At 46.9% G+C, this 18,100-nt stretch overlaps 1 protein-coding gene across 1 annotated transcript in view; it reads left to right on the top strand.

Annotated features, from left to right (window-relative positions):
- EREG (epiregulin) overlaps positions 1–18,100 on the top strand; it is a 34,190-nt gene that overhangs the window by 3,813 nt on the left and 12,277 nt on the right. Inside the window, exons 2-6 of the mRNA XM_080409939.1 lie at positions 4,263–4,582; positions 5,780–5,895; positions 9,673–9,826; positions 10,603–10,674; positions 13,639–18,091. The gene's annotated coding sequence lies outside the window, so the exon portion shown is untranslated. The remainder of the gene's footprint in view (positions 1–4,262; positions 4,583–5,779; positions 5,896–9,672; positions 9,827–10,602; positions 10,675–13,638; positions 18,092–18,100) is intronic.

Here is an 18,100-nt window from a genome sequence, read left to right on the forward strand (position 1 = left end):
ATAGAAACACACACTGGTTTCCTTTTTTTTTAATGTTTGGCTTAACGTAAATGAAAAGGAAGGTTTATTTCAAGGCCACAGTCTAGGAGGAAGCTAAATAGTGAAATGTTCTAGTTTGCTTTCTTGTCCACAACAGCTTTGGAAGGGCTGCCAGTTTGCTGAGGTTTTTCTGCTAGCAGAAGAAGAGCCTGAGAGTGAAACACCAGATGAGTTTGTACCATGCAAAATGAGAATGAAATAGAAAGATGAAGATGGGAAGAAGAAAGGAAGAGGAGGTCTTGTTTTCTTTTTCCAAGTGGTATCAAGGTTTCCAGAAATGTATTCCTCACCATTCTTCACCCTTTGTGCTGAAGCACATCCTCCGAACAGGCTACCAGCTTCGTAGGCATCCAAGGCTGGTGGCACCAACACAGGTGACAGCCTTCCCCGTCAGTCTGCAGTGTTTACAGGCTGTAGCCCATGTGGGAGAAGAGCGTTGTCATTGCAGTTTTAAGGGATTTCATCAGGCTCAGGCTGTGTTTGAGGCATCACTGTGTGAATGATTCGCTCTGCTGTTTGATGCAGTGACCCAGATGAGGAAGTCTGCGTGGCCTCAGATTGCTTCGTGGAGTCAGCTGTGCGGAGCCCTGCCTTGATAAGTGACAGATGCTACTGGGCTAGTATGGTGTGTTACTGCTTACAGTGCTGAATTTCCTGCAGAACTGGCCTGTCAGAGGATCAGGATCATCTTTCCTGGCTCATTTATCAGGCTCAGGCTCCCTTCTGTAATGGCATAATTAACAGAGTTGTAAGCTTCTGCTTCCTAGTAGCTGCACGTGCCAAAAACTGTCACGTCAAGAGGAAACTGTGTTTGTGTGGCTTTTAGGCAGTCCTGCATCAGCTTTGTTTGGGCACCAAATCAGCAGGGCCAAGAAAGAGGTGTTAAATACTGGTACCTGCCTTTCCCTAGGACAGAGCACTTGCCTTGTGTATCATCCTGGCTGGTGGAACCACGCTGGTTTTTCTTGCCGCGCATCTGTCAAGCCTAGTGGCCCCTAAACTACCCAGCCCTCTGCCTGCTTCACTGGCATCTGCAGTCACCATGCAGGTGTACTTTTGTCACAGATGCTTGGCTGTGACTTGAGTGCCTCCCCTGAATTAGACACGCATTTTCTATTGAAACGTGGCTGGCCTGCAGTTCACTTGATCCCAGCAAGATCTGTTTAAAATAGCAAGATGGAAACCTGTGGGGAAGGCATCAAAATACTGCTTTTAATCTTGGAAGGAAGTGTAAGGACTTGTATTGATGGCTGACATTTGGAGTACGAAGTGTCCGTTGTCCTGCCTGCCTCATAAGGTTTGTTGTTGAAGAGCAGCAGTGCCTGTGATCACACATGGCTTATTCAGCAACCTGCGCTGCCAGGGCGCAGGAGCAGCCAGGTTGCTAGCCCATCTAGATCAATAGCCAGCCAGCAGCTGCAGGCAGTGCCCGAGGCTCCTGAAGAAGGTCTTAGAGGTCTGGTGGCAGGCGGGCAGGTAGGAGACAGTTTTCCCTCAGAGAAGGTTTTCTCTTACTCTCAGTAACCAAGAGTATGATTTGCATAATAACACAGCAGGGTTTCTGGTCCTTCCCGCTTACTATGGCAGCCCAACTTCTAGCACGTATTGCAAGGGAAAAACTGATTTGTGCTCCTGTGGCTAGCACAAGGCTGACTAGCATGTGCTCTGAATGTAAGTACTGGGTTGTGTCTTAAGAACCAGCTGTGAAACCGGTTACATGCTAGTGACTCTGGACTTCATGCAAAAAAGAAAAAAAATATATCTAATCCCCCAAAATCATGTAGTTGTCAGGAGAATGTCATCTTTACATCCATCATATGTTTTACTTAATTTCTGGTCCGTAAAATACACTGTAGTTGGAAAAGCACCCCTCAAAGAGAAGGCGAACTTGGCAAAATAATTGATTTAACAATTAAGTTCAGAATAGTTCCCTTGACCCCTGAAGCTTGCAGTCTTTAATGGATTTGTCTTTAGAGCGTCCTTATGCAGCAAGGCAGTGCTCTGCGGATGATGTGCTGTGGAGAACTAAGGCAGGGAGGGATTAAACTCATATGAAGGAAAGGCATCAAACTTTTAAAAAGCAGCTCCATAGTGCTGTAGCTGACACATCATTCTTCTCCTTTGAGTTCTTTCAAGAAATGGTTCTCTAGCAAATCGGTAACACGCTAGCAGTATTGAGAGGGGGGAAAGAGGGGTGAGTCTTGGTAACACTAAAATTTGATGGTAAACAAAAAGAGTTACTCTTTGAATATTCACAGTTCTATGTCCTGTGTGACATGGGTGTAATTTTTTTGTTTGTTTTAACTTTTGGAGCTATTCAGAGAAGTATCATGACAAAATGTATGTATTTGAAATAAGATAATCTGCATGATGCAGATAAAAAACACTATGCAGATAAAATCTGAAGGCTATATTTGGTCAACTCTCCCATCATGGGTAGGGTCTTCAACAGCCCTGCTTGTTTCAGTAGCTGCTGGCATGGAACCAAACAGCTTCATGGCAGGGGGGTAGCTGCATCCAGCCTCTAGAAAAAGCAGCATGAAAAATGAGGAGTGGGGGAAAATGCAGTGGTTATCGCTTGCATTTCAAGGTGTTGCTTTGGTGGCCTGAAGGTACCAGTGAGCAACTTGACCTGCTGATGGAGACACTGAACGTGCTGTCTGCACAGCCCCACACTTTGGTGTTGCAGAGCTCTGATGGCATCCGCAGCGATGCCTGGCTGCTGATACGTGTCATGTCATTAGCCTTGCTCTGAAGAGGGAAACACCTGTAGAGGTCCCTATTGTACTATAAACCCAGGAAATCATTTGGGACTACTTCTTTACGACCCAGTTAACAAACAAACAAAATAAAAGTGCAGGTAGTCATTAAAAGCTCAGTGTAAGTAGTCATTAATTACCATGACAGCAATAAAATCTTGTACTATGACTAGACTTTGGGCTGTTCCTACTCTCGCTGAATTGTATGGGAGTAAGAGCAGCTCTTTGCAAGCTGAAGGAGGTGTCACAGCATGGCCCGCACCACTGATTTGTGCAGAAAATGTTTATTGTGCTATTGCTGGGAGAGCTGCTATGCCAGGCCCCTTTTGCTAGTTGCTGTGCAGATGGGAAGAGCACCCTGTCGTGTGGCTGCTGAGGGTAGAAGCTGGGGCACAGCCTGGTTTTTGGTTGAGAGTGGTTTGACTCGTATGTAAGCCCCGTGCTTGCGTGGGCAGGCAGACCCTTGAATGAGAGGTTAGGTAACTACAGGGAGAAGAGGTGAACGTCTCTTTTCTCAGAGGCCAGGTGAAATGATACAAGAGGAAATAAAGGCACAGAAAATGGCAGGTTGCTTTATCTAAGTTGCCTGAAGCTAGACATTGGCATAGACCTTGGGCCTTCAGCCTACCCATCCAGGCTCTAAATGACTGCTTTTCTTCTGTTTGCAGACACACATTTTGCCGGAGTATTTAAGAGAAACAGCAGAGGCCTAAGGCCTGGAAAGAGAGCTAAGTTGCCATTTGCTGTATTTGGTGGACATCTTGTTAGTGGAAGGATTAGAAATTGGTAGCACCAAAAAGAAGTCAAAATATACTCAGTAAGTGAAGCAAAAATAAGCAGAACACTCAGAAGACTTCTGTCATGGAATTGTCAGTCTAGCTGATCTCCAAAGATTAGTTACAGTCCATGTCCTGCTGTTAAGTCCACGTAGAAGTAACAGTTCACATCACAGCACAGATGCTGTCATACAGCTGGTCCAAACCAACTGGTGACTTGTTTGAGTCAAATTAAAATTCAGTCATTTTTTTCAAAATATTAACATAAAAATAGTTTGTGAGACAAAACTTGACGACAAATTAAGATAAAGCCTGTTTTAAATGCTCATTCTCTGGAGCAGCTGAAGATGAGCTGGACTTGTGAGCAGAGGCATATCTTTGCACAGCCATTCGGGGGAGTTTTCCATCTGATGGTTTTGGGCAGTTTTGCCCTATTGCGGAAATAAGGCCACCTGTGAAACTGAGCTTTAGTTCTGGGCTCAGTTTTCCAACTCTTCAAAAGGTCAGACATATGCAGATATGAGGTTTTGATTCTGTGTCTAACATTGAGTCACTTAAACAGTAATTTTTAATGAAAACTTTAGCTTTAATTTATCTGGTGAATGTTGGCAAACAGGTTTCCTTGTAAAGGTTCCCTGGTGATGTTTCTTCATAACAGTATTTTGTCCTTTAATAAGCAAAAATACAGTTTGCTATACTTTGAATACCTGATATTCAAATGCCAGCCTGTGTTTCCTGGTTATGACTGACCAAAATGCAGCATGGCAGCGTTGATGCTGGCTGGTGAGAGCCAGCCTGAGGTGGGAAAGCTCCTTGGGCAGGGCGCGTCTGCAAGCCCAGAGTACCCATACCTGCTGCCTCAGACTGAACTGCTCCTGAAGCCCAGTCTTTGGAGAGCTGTTGCTGTCTGCAAGTTGATCTGCCATCACCTTCAGCTTCCCAAGGCAAGGAGCCACAATGTGATCCAGGGACGGGAGTGTTAGAGCTGTGTCACTGTCGCGCTGTTAAGTACGTTCTGCTCTTAGCTTTTTTTTGATTGTCGTTCAGATTTTTTTTGTTTGGTGGTGGGGGAATCCTCTTGTCTTCAGTGTTCAAGGCTGGTGTGCAAAGGTGTCTTTCTGTAACTCCATGTGACAAGTAGCACAACCAGGGTTGAGACATGAGAGGACAAAGCTGTGCTTTGCAAGAGCGTCTGACTAACTTGGGCAAACCTAATTTGTCTGACATCATTTCTATACGTAAGACTAAGTCTGTTTGTGTCTCATTGTTATGGTAAATCCCATGATGAACTGCATTTTATTGACTTCTGCCGGCCGTTTGACAGAGCCCAGCAGCAGATTTTAATGTGAGCAGCGTTCCAGGAAGCTGTCTTAATAGAGACTAATTCGGAATGTAAAGGTTGCGGGGCAACAGATTGGCCTCACAGGTAGCTGTGACAGCTTTACGTAACAGGGAGGACCTGGGCACTTTGGCGCATCCCTGCTTTGCGAGCCAGACAGCCCAGCAGCCACCCATTGGGTGGGTGAAGCCGGCTGAGATGAGTCAGTGGCAGACAGGGACAGCGAGGGGGGACCTTGCATTACAGGCCATGCCGTGTATCTAGAACGTGCGGTATTTGGCTAATCGTTTTGTGTCTTTTCCCCTTTTCAAGGCTACAGGGTCATGTGTTCATGTGTGTTTATTAGAGGGATGCTGTTCAGGAGGAGGAGCACAAGTGCCCTTACCTGTTTTTGATTTTTGGAAACTCTTAGCCTCTAAAGGGGTGGTATGTTGGGTACAAGTCTTCTTAGCTCTGGCACAACACTTGGTGGACTTTGGCAGCTTAATCTGCCTTCTGTCCCTAGCAGTGCAAGCACTGAAGCTTGGCAAGCTGGGGTTTATCATCGTTGCAGATGTGGGCAGAGGTGGGAGAGGAGCTGCTGGCAAGGGTGGGAAGCAAAATGCTGCAGCTGGACCTCTGAATGGGACATTGTGTCTGTCCCATCCAGGTGGACAGGACTTAGGTATGTGTTGGTCCCAATCCTGGCTGCTTTCAATGAATGCGGCCTTATTGATGTTAGCAGTGCTGGTATTGATCTGTGAGTGCTGAGGATTTTCCTTGCAGCGCATAATGCAGGTCTAGAAGAACAGCCAGCCTGTCTTTGTACTATTATTTTTCCTCTGTAGCAAGGAACACAACTGAACACACAATTCCTATTTCATTAGGCTATGGGGCCTAATCTTTCTCTTTGGCTTGAGATCAGACCTTGGATCCACTCATAGGAGTAAATCATTTGATACCTGATGGCTGGCAACAGAGCGGTGGCTGTGAAAACCTTCAGGTAGGAGTTTCTGCTATTTCTCTTGCTGCCTTATTCAATGAGGTGCATAACCTTGAATGTCAAGATAAGCATGAACAAGAAAACGAAGGCAAGTTGAGTCTGGTGAAAGGCACTTTGCTTAATGAACCTGTAAAATCAGTCCCTTCTGACCTGATTCTGTAAAACAAGTCAAAAGAAGCAGGACAGAGTATTTCAAACCAAAACAAAGTTCAAGACCCAGAACTACATTTGGGGACACTGACTAGTTCCCCTAATGGCAGAGTTAAGATCTGTGGAAAGTCACAGGAGATGCGTATCTCAGTGCAGCGGCCCCTGGTTCAGCTGCGTTCTGGCTTCCTGCTTACACTTTTACAGCTGAACACCTCATCATAGCCCCTACACGAGCGTGAGCGTGCGCAGCTCAGCTTACGTGGCTTAAAACAACAGCTCTTAACTTTGTTACTGGATGTGTGGGCCCCTGTTAAGTGAACGCCGGTGCCAGCAGTAGAGCTGGCTTCAGTAGTTGCGTTGCAAACCCCTTTTCAGTAGTTCATGGGCTGGTGCCGTAAAGGGTCTGATTTTGCTCTGGTCACCAAGCAGGCAGAAAGTTAGCCCTGTTAACAGCAGTGCCTGTAGCTCACTATGTGCTCCCAGAACTGGGTATCACTTGCAGGAACTCTTGTGTTTGTCCAACAGCTAGAGGTTCAAGCATGGTGTTTTCTCATTTTCCAACTAAAAGGAATTCTACAGCTGTAACTGCCTGTAGATGACTTCTGTGGTGTCTGCTGCCACTCTCAGAAGTGCCCTTTCAGGCTATCCGGCTTTACTGGAGTGAGCCAGCACACTGAAATGCAGGCAGGATCTCCAAGGAGCTGAAAGACAAGAAATTCTCTTGCCCTTTCCCCTTGTCTTGTTAATACTTCTCTTGACTTTTTTGGTGGCACGTTCATGACTTCTCATGTGCAAATACATTTGAAAGTTCTCCCTCAGGCACTTCTCAGCCATCTCCTGAATTCCTTCCTCCATCACTAACTACTTTTTCCATCAAGATTACAGCAGCAAAAAAATGTTCTCTATGGGCTTGGTGCTCCCCTGTGCATGAAAAATGTGTGCAGGAGCCAAGTAACACCAGAAGTTTCTTCCTGGTCGTTCCCAGGAAGAATGGGGAGTGACGTAGGGAAAGGACATGACCTTACACCGACGCACACACGCTCTGAGGCCTGCACAGAAGTGGCCGTGACCTCAGCGAAGCCATAAGGAGTTCGGGGGTAGTCAGACCAAGTTATGCAGCCTCTCACATTCCTCCCTGACCCTTTCCTTTTGGTTTAGCACGGTTCCTTTCAGGTTCATCCTTCCTGGCCTACCCAGAGCAGGTGTTTCCTCTTCCCACCAAGAGCAAGTGCCCTGATGCAGAAGGAAAACACATAGGTTTATGCTGTGTGGAGACTATTCCCTTGAATGCGGCATGGGGGAGAGCTGCAAAGGGGCCTTTGAACCCTGGTTTTGAGCTCTGCCAAGGACTGAGCTGCACCCCACTGAGAAGGAGCTGCAAGAGGTCTCTCGAGGTTGGGAGGAAAGATAGAGCCAGCTGTCCTTGCTTTCCCCTCCTGTTCCTCAGGGCACGTATACACTGGTTTACCTCCCCGGTTCATTTAGGCAGAGGGACGAAGGCACCATGTGTGGGGTACCACTATAAACTCGTCCAGTGCCCTCCTGTGCTTCAGGTGCTGTATTCAAACTGCATCCTGGAAAGTCTTTAAAGAGGTATTTAGGGTGATTCCAAGTAGGGTTAATTTGATTGCTTTTAAAACCATTAAGTATTTGTGAAATGTAGCAATTGAATGCCTCCACTGAAGGCTTTTCAAGAGAATTAATCATCAAGCAGGGATCTGTGATTTTCCCAATTAGCTCTGGCCTAACTCCAAGCCGTGCTGCAGGCTATAGTAAAACATCTGTTGACTTCAGTGGATGCAGACTTAGGCTACCTGCAGCATCTGAGTCCTTGGGTATTTAGGCATTTATGCCTTTTGAGTACCATGGGATACTTAAAAGTTCCTACTTGTTTGTGGTGTTTTCTTTCGTAAGAAGTACCATGAGATACATATATAAGAAGAGGAAGGTAAGAGGTATGAGCCAACGTGCTCTTCAGTAACGGCAACTCATAAATGTAAGTGTGCGTTGAATATTACTAGAAGGATAAAAACCCTGGATGCAGAAGAAAACTTGGGGACGCTGGGCTATATATGGGCACAGTTTGGGCAGAGTCTGTTGAAATCCTGAGCATTTTTTTGACTTCATTAGACTTCGGAGCAGATCGCAAGAGGCTTATTGTTCCTGTGACACAGGAGAATCTGGGGGAATCTGTTGCATTTGGGCCTCTGCCTCTCCTCTTCATGCAGATGGAATTGTAGCAGCATTAGCATTGTTGATTTTGAGCAGTGACTTGTGAAGTAACACCTGACAGCAGTGGGAATTAGACTATGTATTGTCCTAGGATTTTTCTATCAGCCATCCATCATGCCTTCCACAGGACTTCTGGGTATTGTGCGCATTATCCGTAATTTAAGTGAATTAAAATGAGTGCTTCTCTCCTTCAGCACAAAAATTGTATCTGTATTGAAAGAAAACATGACACAGATAGGAGCCAAGTTCCCTTTGTCTTCAAAACATTTTAATAATTTGTTTAAGAATGTGTATTGCTTTGTTATTTGCTTATTCTTCTTTCAGCACTTTAGCTGTGTGCTGTCAGACACAGAATTTCTGTTATGCCAAGCGATATCTCCTGTGATCAGTGTCTAGCTGACATGGAAACATATAGTGAAAAGTTGATAAAGGTGCCCTGTGTGTATGACAGAAAAAACTCTTGACGTTAATGTGCATACCATACTGTATCTTGTGCTGAGGCTTTGACGTAGATTTCAGGTGTTTTGATAATGTTGAACAGCAAGTTTGTCTCTTATTTCTCATAAAAATATTCTTTGTTAATGTAGAACTTGGGTTCACACAGGTCAGTACATGTGCAGAAGGCCCTGCAGAAAACATCCCATTATCCTTGAAAGAACTCTGAGGGGAAAAAAAAAAATCAAACCCAAAATGCAGCAATGTAGGGGACAGTCAGACTCAGGCACCCATTGCTGTGTCCCTCCCAAGCCTCGTAAGAGTGTTTGGAGCGGGGGGCTCTGCCATGGCACAGCGCCAGATCTATATGCAGAAAGATGTAGAGCAGGGCCTGTACAGTCTTCAGATTCCACACGAAATCTTTAGTCCAGTCCTTTCCACGCGTTAAATTCCCCCAAGCTCTATGGCCCTATGCAGAATGCAAAAAAATATGATTAATAGAAATTATACAAAATTACAATTCCATATGATGTAATGCAAGTCACTGCTTAAGAAATCCAAGCAAAGGTTTCCATGTATCATGAGGGATTAGATGGTGCAAAAGAAGCTTGCATCTGCTTCAGGAGGCTTGTTATTTCAGAAGCTTGAGTTCAAACATGGGTCCGTCTCAAACTGTAGACCTTCTAAATCTCCTGTCTCTTTTGAAAAGCAACAAACTACCTGGGTACAAGACATGAGCTAGAAGTTTACTTGGCTTGTGCCAAGGGTGAGGAAGCAAAGGGAAAAAAGCATGGGTTGATTTACTGAGGCCACTGTGCACAGGATCTGATGTGTCCCAGTGTGCAGAGTAAATAGACTCAAGGGACAAAGTCGTCATCATGTTTGAATATAATGACCTGTCCCTTTCACCATTCTTAGATCTCTCTCCTTGGTCAGCTTTAAATTTTCACTCTCCCGCAGCATGGATTGGGGCCGTAGCATCAGGAAAAGGAGTTGGGGAGGCAGCCAACGCTACTCCAGCTCACCATCCACAGAGGAGGCCGTCTGTGAGAAGGGCAGGAGACGGGAGCATGGAAGACACAGTAACAAGTCTCTGCCTCCGCATGTGCATTTGGTAAGCTGCAGGCACTACGCGTGCCTCCGTGCGTGCCTCCGTGCTGCCACCGGAGGAGTATCAAAATAGCTACAGAGATGCCATGGGGATGAAAGCATGACAGTCTGTGAAGGTATTTCATAGGTGCTGGGGGTTGGTAAACCAATACTTACTTAGTCCTTAAGTAACACTTTGCATCTGTAGATTGAAATCCGGTCTCGCCCTCAGCGTGCACTGTGGGGGAAGCAGGCAGCGTTTCAGCAGCCAGCTGAAATGGTACGGAGACTCCCCTGGCCTGTCACGCTGCAGAGAAAGCAGAGGCTTCTCTGTCTCTTTTGCTGCTTGCCTCCTTCGGCCCTGCCACCCATAAACAACTAGGGGGAGTTTCGGGTGTTACTAATTTTAATAAAGTGGTTTTAGGAATGTTTTGTATCTCTGGAGCTTTCATAACATATACTAATAGAGGCTTTTGGCAAGAGCAGTAAAGCAAATTGCTGCCACCCTCCCTCAGCATGCGGTGAGCAGCGTCTATCCCAGCAGCCACGTGACCGAGAGTCCTGAGTGCAGCACAGCACCCGGTGAGCTGGGAATGCCCTTGTGAAACACCTGGGCATCCGTGTCCAGCACAGAAGGGCCGGCCTCTGCCCACCCACGCTCACTTCGCCCGTGGACTCTGGCAACTTGTGCAGTTCTCCAGAGCCGCTTAATTTTTTACCTGATGGGGAATATTCTGTCAGTGGGGTTGCACATCCTTGCACCGTGGCTGCCTCAAAGCCTTAATTTCTTTTGCTTTTGAGGGCTTGCAACAGACTTTCAGGCACTATTGAGCCGAGACATTTGCGTATATCTGCCTACCTGGTAAGGGAAAGGTAAGCAATTTTTATGTTTTAAATGCCTCTCATATCTCCCCAAGGGCATTTAGTTATCTCATTCCTTAGTTGTAGATACACTTGTAGTGGGTGTAAGTTACAGTTTCCTCCTACTTTATCTGCAAAGCAGTCTGAAGCCCAGCTGAGTTCATAGTGCAATGCAGTCCTTTGCCTTAGAACAAGTAGCGTCAGGACTTCACATCAGTGCCTTTTCCTCATGGTTTTAAAGGAAAAGTTTATGGTAATTTCGTTTACAGCGATCACCCTTTTCGGATGCAGTTGTCTGTGTTCTTGTGGTGCCAGTGATGGGTTAGAGGTGTGAAAAACAGGCCCAACGTTTCCAGCTTGTGGTGGCAGCAGGAATGACACCAGAGCAGCCTGTGGCCTCGCATCGGTACAGCCAAAGCAACTCCTGGAGCCAGAGCAAAGGCTGCTCTCGGTGCCTCGCAGTATGTCAGGAGCGGTCTCTCCTGCCCCCCTGTTCCCTTCACCTGAGCCACTGGCGTAGGAGGAGAGGAGAATATGGGGTCCTGTCGAAGAAGGTTTTGGTGACGCCGGGCCCGCTGCTGTTATTCTGGGAACTGGACTGAAATGGGACATGTTCTAGGTTTTCCTTGCCTGTGACACAGCTTATGACTCATGTCCTTTTTACCAAAGTCTGGGGGAAGTGTGTGCGCAGGGGGAAGGAGGTGCAGAATGGGAAGGTCATGAAACATAGGAAAGCTTATCTCACTCTCCCTGGGTTATTGTGCAGGATGAATGAGACTCACAAGTCCAGTGCCTTTTTCTGATACATACCAAGGACTGTTGGGAAGGAAAATCATTGCAAGCCCACCAAGTGCCAGTGTGTACTTTTTGTCTGGTGAGCTTGGCTTTATGCACTGTCTTTCTGCCCAGTTGCTGTTCAGGACTGTGATCAGACGGCAGCAAATGAGGGTGATGGCTGTAGGGGATTGGAACTGGGAGACGGGAGAGGATGGAAATGTGCTGGTGACAGAGAAGATGTGGCTGGGACATGAGCTATGTAGTGTCCAGCTGGGAGCAAGGGGAAGAGGAAGGCTGGATTTTAGAGTGGGCCTTGCTAGTAGCCAACAAGGATCGCTACATGCCGCACATGCCACTAGAGGAACGGGACTGCTTTGCCAAAGAAAAGCCTGCAAGGCTGGGGAATGCAATACAGGCACAATTCAGCAACAGAGACGTAGCTAAGGGGCTGTCATGGCCCTTCTAAAGTGGCCAGGGTAGTAAGCTGTGCCCTCTTTACCGTCGGAATTATCTTCAGTGAGGACAGTAAGATGGACCGGCTAGGACAGACATCTACTGCAGTGCACAGCTGGACAGAGTATCCCTGTTGGGGAGATGGCATCTTGGATGGAAGACTGTGTTTTCTGGTCAAGGGTACGACACAGATAGGGATGTGGGAGCTGGGGGAAAACAACTTGGCTTGGAGAGAAGCATTAAAGTCCATGGAGACAGCGTTAGGATCTGTGTAATGTGCAGACCTCAGGAGTTTGGTTAAGAAATAGCTGTTAACTTAAAAGGACGCCAGGTAGCTGAGATGAGATCTCTTATAGATGCAGCATGTTTGGAGGCAGCAACAATATATATTCTTATGAGAACTCCCTCACCTGCCCAAATATTATTTAAGGTTGGGTCAGCTATTATTTCTTGACTGTCTTGCTGGCATCTGACCTTATGCTAGCACAGTTATAGCCTGGAGCTGTAGTTCTTGAAGCCACTTGTTTCGGAGCTAAGGATGCACTGTCAGACCACTTAGCACCAGTGCACTCCCAGTTGTGGGTTATTCACATACGGATTCAGAGTGACACAACTCGGTGCTTCTACTTCTACACCGAGAGTCCTTACTGTTGTTCTGTTAGCTTCTAAGCTGGAGCTTCCCTCTGTGCAAAGGCAACTCCTATCCCCCAGAGCTAGCTGCCTAGCTAGTTAAGTATGTGCCGGCCAGGGTAGGCGTGCATTGCTTTTAATACAGTATTTAGCTTAGAAGGAACTTTGGGCCGGCCTCTGACTCTGCTGAGAGCGCATGTCCTGAGGTGGACTGCTGAAACATGAGAGGTCATGGAAAGATTTTTTTAGATTTACTTCAGAAAATCTGCAGGATTATGGACCGGTATCTAGTTATTGACCATCAAAGCACCCCATAATGCAACACTGAAGGAATTCTGAAGAAAACTTGAGATTTTTCTTTCTACATGTGTCTGTGTACACATGTGTGTCGCTGTCTTCATTCAGCTGGAGTGGAAGTTTATGTGAAGGGGAAAAAACCCCAGCCTACCGCTAGGTAAGATGCAACAACAATATTTCAGAACAGCTTATAATTTCCTTGTTTTCTCTACCTGAATGAGAACTACACAGCATAAGCCTATGGAAAATGACAACAATGACGTATTATTTCTTTGATTTATGGTTCCCCAGCAAATGCTCTAAAGGTGTACCAGCTATACCAACTTTACAAACAGTTTGTAGAAGCCATGAAGTAGAAGCATTGTTATGTACAATTAGAGGCAATTGTTGTGGTCACTAACAGTTGTGCAATGTTACCGGTGAAGTTTAAGCAGAGAGAGGCTTGTTGAAGATGGGCATTTATCGCACTGGTCTATTGTGAGCTTGCAAGTACAGCTGAGGGATTTCCAAAAGGATATTTACAAATTGTTAATATCCTGTTTATGAAAACCATGTAAACAATCAAAGGCCATTGCCCAAAGACTCGGATGTTATTTAGATCTACGTAAAAGACAATTCCAACATTTGCAATGCAACTGTGGTGATATGTGACATCGTAATCCAAGCTGCCCCTTATGCAGCACGTTGCATAAGAATGTTCGCTCTAGGAGAGCGGGGAAAGAGACGTGCAGAGAGACCTCAGTTTTTAGTTTAGTTAACCTATGCGCCCTTTAAAGTGGTTGGTTTGGAAAGATGGGTGATCATCTTTGTGTACAGCAGCACTTCCAGGAAATCTCTCTTCTGGTTCACAAAGGAGAATGTACAAGAATGAAACAGGGGGAAGGGTTGAGAAGCCAGGATGGAGACAATAGAGCGGGGCCATGTTCTGCACGGACTCTCACGGCTGGTGGGTTTCACCGAAGACAGGCCCTCTCCTGTGCTAACTGAATGGTCTTTGTTTTGGTTGATGTCAGGCTGCTTGTGTGCTTGGTTTGGGCAGGGTGGATTAATCTGGGCGTGGAGCTGGAACATGAGTGTGTTATGTATGAAGGGGTGACCTCTGCTGTAGGCATGCTGCAAGTCAGTGGCCAGAAGTGTCTCATCCCGAGCATCTCATGTGCGGCCTCTGTTCGGACTCTTAGGAAAATGTGGTTTTCGGGGATGCCTGTTTTCTTTGAAAGCCCTGTTGTTATTGAGGAGTTGAACTAGATTCAGAGACCTAACTTGTGTTCCGTAGCTTTGGCTAATTGACCCTTACCCATAGCCCTTGTTTGTCATGTGTGAAGGACAAAGACCCCAGCTGCAGGAGCGTTGATCAAGAACTGCCAGCCCTAGCTTAGTGCTATTCTTAATTTAATAACTGACACCAATCTAATTAAGCCCAGCCCTGGCCTTTGTCCTGCCCCACTTGACTTACACGCATGCGCACTGAGTGTCATAAAGGAAATCTGCATCTCTTAAATAACATCAAGCGGCAGGAACGAGGATGAGGGGGTGGATGCGTAGATACCACACAGAGGAGTTATCCATGGAAGCGTCACAGGCAGCCAGCGGGCTGTTGGCATCTCTCCCCCAGGACACCCAGTTGCAGATTCTTCTGCTTGTCCCATCTCCCATGCACACAGCAGGTGACCAGCACCCTCCCCACCCACGGGTGCAGAGGTGGGGACGAGTTCCCTGGCGGGTAGGCCTAGGCTTCTGCCTCCCCTTGGGCAAACCCAGAACCCTTTGCTGAGACCGGAGAAGCATGCAGGATCTGAACATGCTACATTTTGCTTTTTAGCCAGGGAGGAATCCAGGCCTCACTCCAGATACAGGCTGAGGAACAGCAGCTCTGACCAGAAAACTGGGGTCTGTCTCTGTTCCCGGCGGCTGGTTGCAGCCAGACCTCTGTGTGCGGGAGGAAGATCCCATGTTGCAGGCAGATGGTTTCCACCTGTGCTGGAGCTCTCTCTGCCTTCTCAGCCCCACAGGTGCCTGCAGTCTGTCCGTGGGGCTTCCTGTTGGTACCCAGCCTGTGGCTGAGCTGGCTAATCCATTTCTTCAGGTTGTGACCTAGGAACGGTGTCTTGGGAGGCTCGAATACCTGAGGTGATGTTCAGACTATGGATGGGAGGAGAAGGTGACTGGAAGATGATTTCACATAATCTTGGTCATTCCCAAACCAAACCCCAGAGGTTTCTGCATACCGTGTGACTCAGGTTGGCTCTCAGGAGTTGGTGGTACTAAACTCACTGGAGATCAAAGAATGTGGAGTTTTATGGCAGGTTGGGCCCAGACAGGGAAAACACAGAAGGGAAATATCTTGGTTGAGTTTTGCAACCCCAAAGTATTCGTGATCAGCTTCTTCCCCTTCTAGCTGCATCTCAGCAGACGGAGAGCATCATGTGAGCAGCCCGGCTCCAAGCTGGTGTGAGCTGGAGGGAGTGCCGTGGCTTATTTTTGCTCAAGCTGTAGGGGAGCTTCATTGGGGACCACAGCGTCCTAGTTTGAAATGTGACTGTAGTGATGAACTGGGCACCCATGGTTTATAGGTTCCCTGAGGCAGGCTGTCTCATCACCTCTGCATGACAACAGCCAGCACAATAAAGGTCTGATCCTGACAGCCTTTTTTTTGGTCACTTCGGTAATAGTAATGATTAACAGTAATTATCAGAACAGTAATGGGAGTGTCCCATAATCCTAGTGGATGGGGGAATTCCACTAAGTGCATCTGCTTCCATGCCTAGCACTAGTTACCAGGCCAAACAAATACACCACGGACCTGTGCCTCTTTCCTTAGATTTAGTTTCTGGAACGTGTGCTGGCTAAGCTGGTTTCAGGTGAATTGCTGTTTACTCCATCATCCCTAATGACACATTCCTCCTGTTGAGGGTGCCCCAGCTCCCCGTGCGCATGGCTGGCGTGCAGGTGACAGTCACCACTGAGTCGCAGCCAAAATGTGGAGTCTGCGGATGGCTGAAGTCCCAGCCTGGAGCACGGGCTGAGTGACAGCTTGGTGCTACCGCTTCTAATTGAGCAGACCAAGCACAGGAACTCTGAGGCTGGGAAATGAGCTGCAAGTCAGCCTTTCCTCTGCTCTCGCCCTGCTTTTATCCCTTCACCCCCTGCAGCAGCGAAGGGGGCAAAATACGCTTGCCAAAGCGAATGAAGCCGCTGTAGCTGAGGCCTGCTTAACAGCTCAGTGGATGCCAGGGCTCCCAAATGGAGCAGGTGAGAGGCGGAGGGCTCTGCTGGCCACGTGCGTGCATCACATACTGATCCGGCTTTAGCACAGGTCTCTGAGGCTGGCCCTGCTCCAGCCCAAGGTGCGCCTTCCCTTCCCTCTGACTGGCACTGGTACACAGAGTGTCTTCCTCTGGGCTTCCCCATGCCAGCGCCAGCTCTCCAGATGGAAGGTACAGGCGAGGGACGGAAGCTAGCGGTGGAGAGCCCACAGCCAGGACTGACTGCTGTGGTGAAAGCCCGGCAGGAGCCTGTGGGTGCCTGCTGAGTCACACCGGTCCCCACGGTGGTTCTTGCTGTCATTTCACTATGTCATCCCAAGATGGATGTTGCTCTGAGGGCAGAGCTATCAAAAAGGTGGGCTACACGGTCAGCTGCCGGGAACATGCTTTCATCTAACAACTTCTGTTATACGGGCCACTGGCCCAGGGTCTGAATGCTGCACCCACGCGTACACAGGGTGAACCATCAGAGAGGGCAGGCTTCATGTTTGCGTGTGTTCTGTCTCTCAGCGATTCATTCTCATCTTCTGGGAGAACAAAAAATACTGTTGAAGAGATTACTTTAGGAACTCAAACGAGGTGCGGATGGACAGAACAGCACGCAGGACTGATGGGCGAGGGGCCGGTGTTCTCCCGGCTTGCTTGCAACCTGCTACACGCTGTGGAAAGCCACTTTTCTTCCACCTCACTCCTTCTCTTATTCTTAATGAATTGCTTGGAGCAAGGAGGAACAATTACTTGATGTATGGGCAATGATATGGGAGGGACTTGGCTTGATAACACCCTTTACAAGGGTACAAATAAAATGCTTGCACAGGTTTGTTCAGTAACAAGGCAGAAGCTGTGAAAAGACTCTGCAAATGAAAAAAAGCGACAAACCCCTCAGAGGCTAAGAAATTACTTAGCATGGAGTACTGAGCTGTAATTAGGAAAGGGAAAACACCAGCGGAGCATTATGGAGCTCTTCTGCCAGTGAGATGTGTTGACCCATTCAGGACTTGCCCAGGGGAGAGTAATGGAAATGTCATACAAGACAGAAGAATGAAGCTTTAAAAACTGCCCTGCAGGGAGCAATCCAGTGTGGGCTGGTAGATCCGTACCCCCTTTTCATCTCCATTTTCTGAGATGTGTTGAGATGGATGGGAATTAGCTGTTTGGGGTTTGGTTTTTTTAAATTTCATTCCTAAATTGCTAGTTAATGCTAAAGTTGACTAAGAAATGAGTGAATTTGGGGGATTGTTTTTTTTTTTTAAACAGCAAAACATTTGTGTTGTCCAGTAGCTTTGACCTCACCCTGCATTTACAGGAAGAGGCATCAGCCACTTTCAGCCTTGGGGGCAGTGTTTTGAACTCTCATAGTTTATAGGAAAGTCTGGTTGTTTAAGAACATTTGACCTAATTCATCGCTTGCATACATGGCAGATTCAAAACTGACCTTTACATGGAGTAATTTTGGCTCCAGGTTTTTTCTTACTCCATTTCCTCCAGACTATCTCATCTATGTATCCTAGTTAAATATATTCCATTCTTAGGGCATTTGTGCCCCCATGTGAGCCCCATGCTTTTTACCACTTAAGATTTTTGTACTTTAATATTAAACTTCTGTATTTCAAAGGAAAATGATGTCAGGTGAACTGCACTCCTGTTAGCCATCTGATCCTTTGAGAGCATTTCTTGAGGATCTCTCATGCTGTGCAATGAAAGCTTGCTGTGTGTAAAAATTCGTCTTGCATACTGATGTATACACTCATACTGTTTTCAAAAACGCTGATTTTCCCAAGAGTTTATGAAAATGCTGGGGTTTGTTACTTTATGTGTGTGCTACGGTGCTATGTGCTTCAGTGTGAGACTAGGAATTATTTTCTTCCAGTTTCAAAAATGCTTTCTAACAAAAAAATGTTGATTTTGCAAATAGGTCTTATTCTCAACAGACGAAAACAATGCAGATCCATCCCCGCAAGAGCGATGCATAAAACTGGATGCAAGTCCTACAGAAAGCAGCTAAAGTAAGTAGT

The sequence above is a fragment of the Falco punctatus genome (genome assembly GCF_963210335.1).
Source record: "Falco punctatus genome assembly, chromosome: 1".
NCBI classification, from domain to species: Eukaryota; Metazoa; Chordata; class Aves; order Falconiformes; family Falconidae; genus Falco; species Falco punctatus.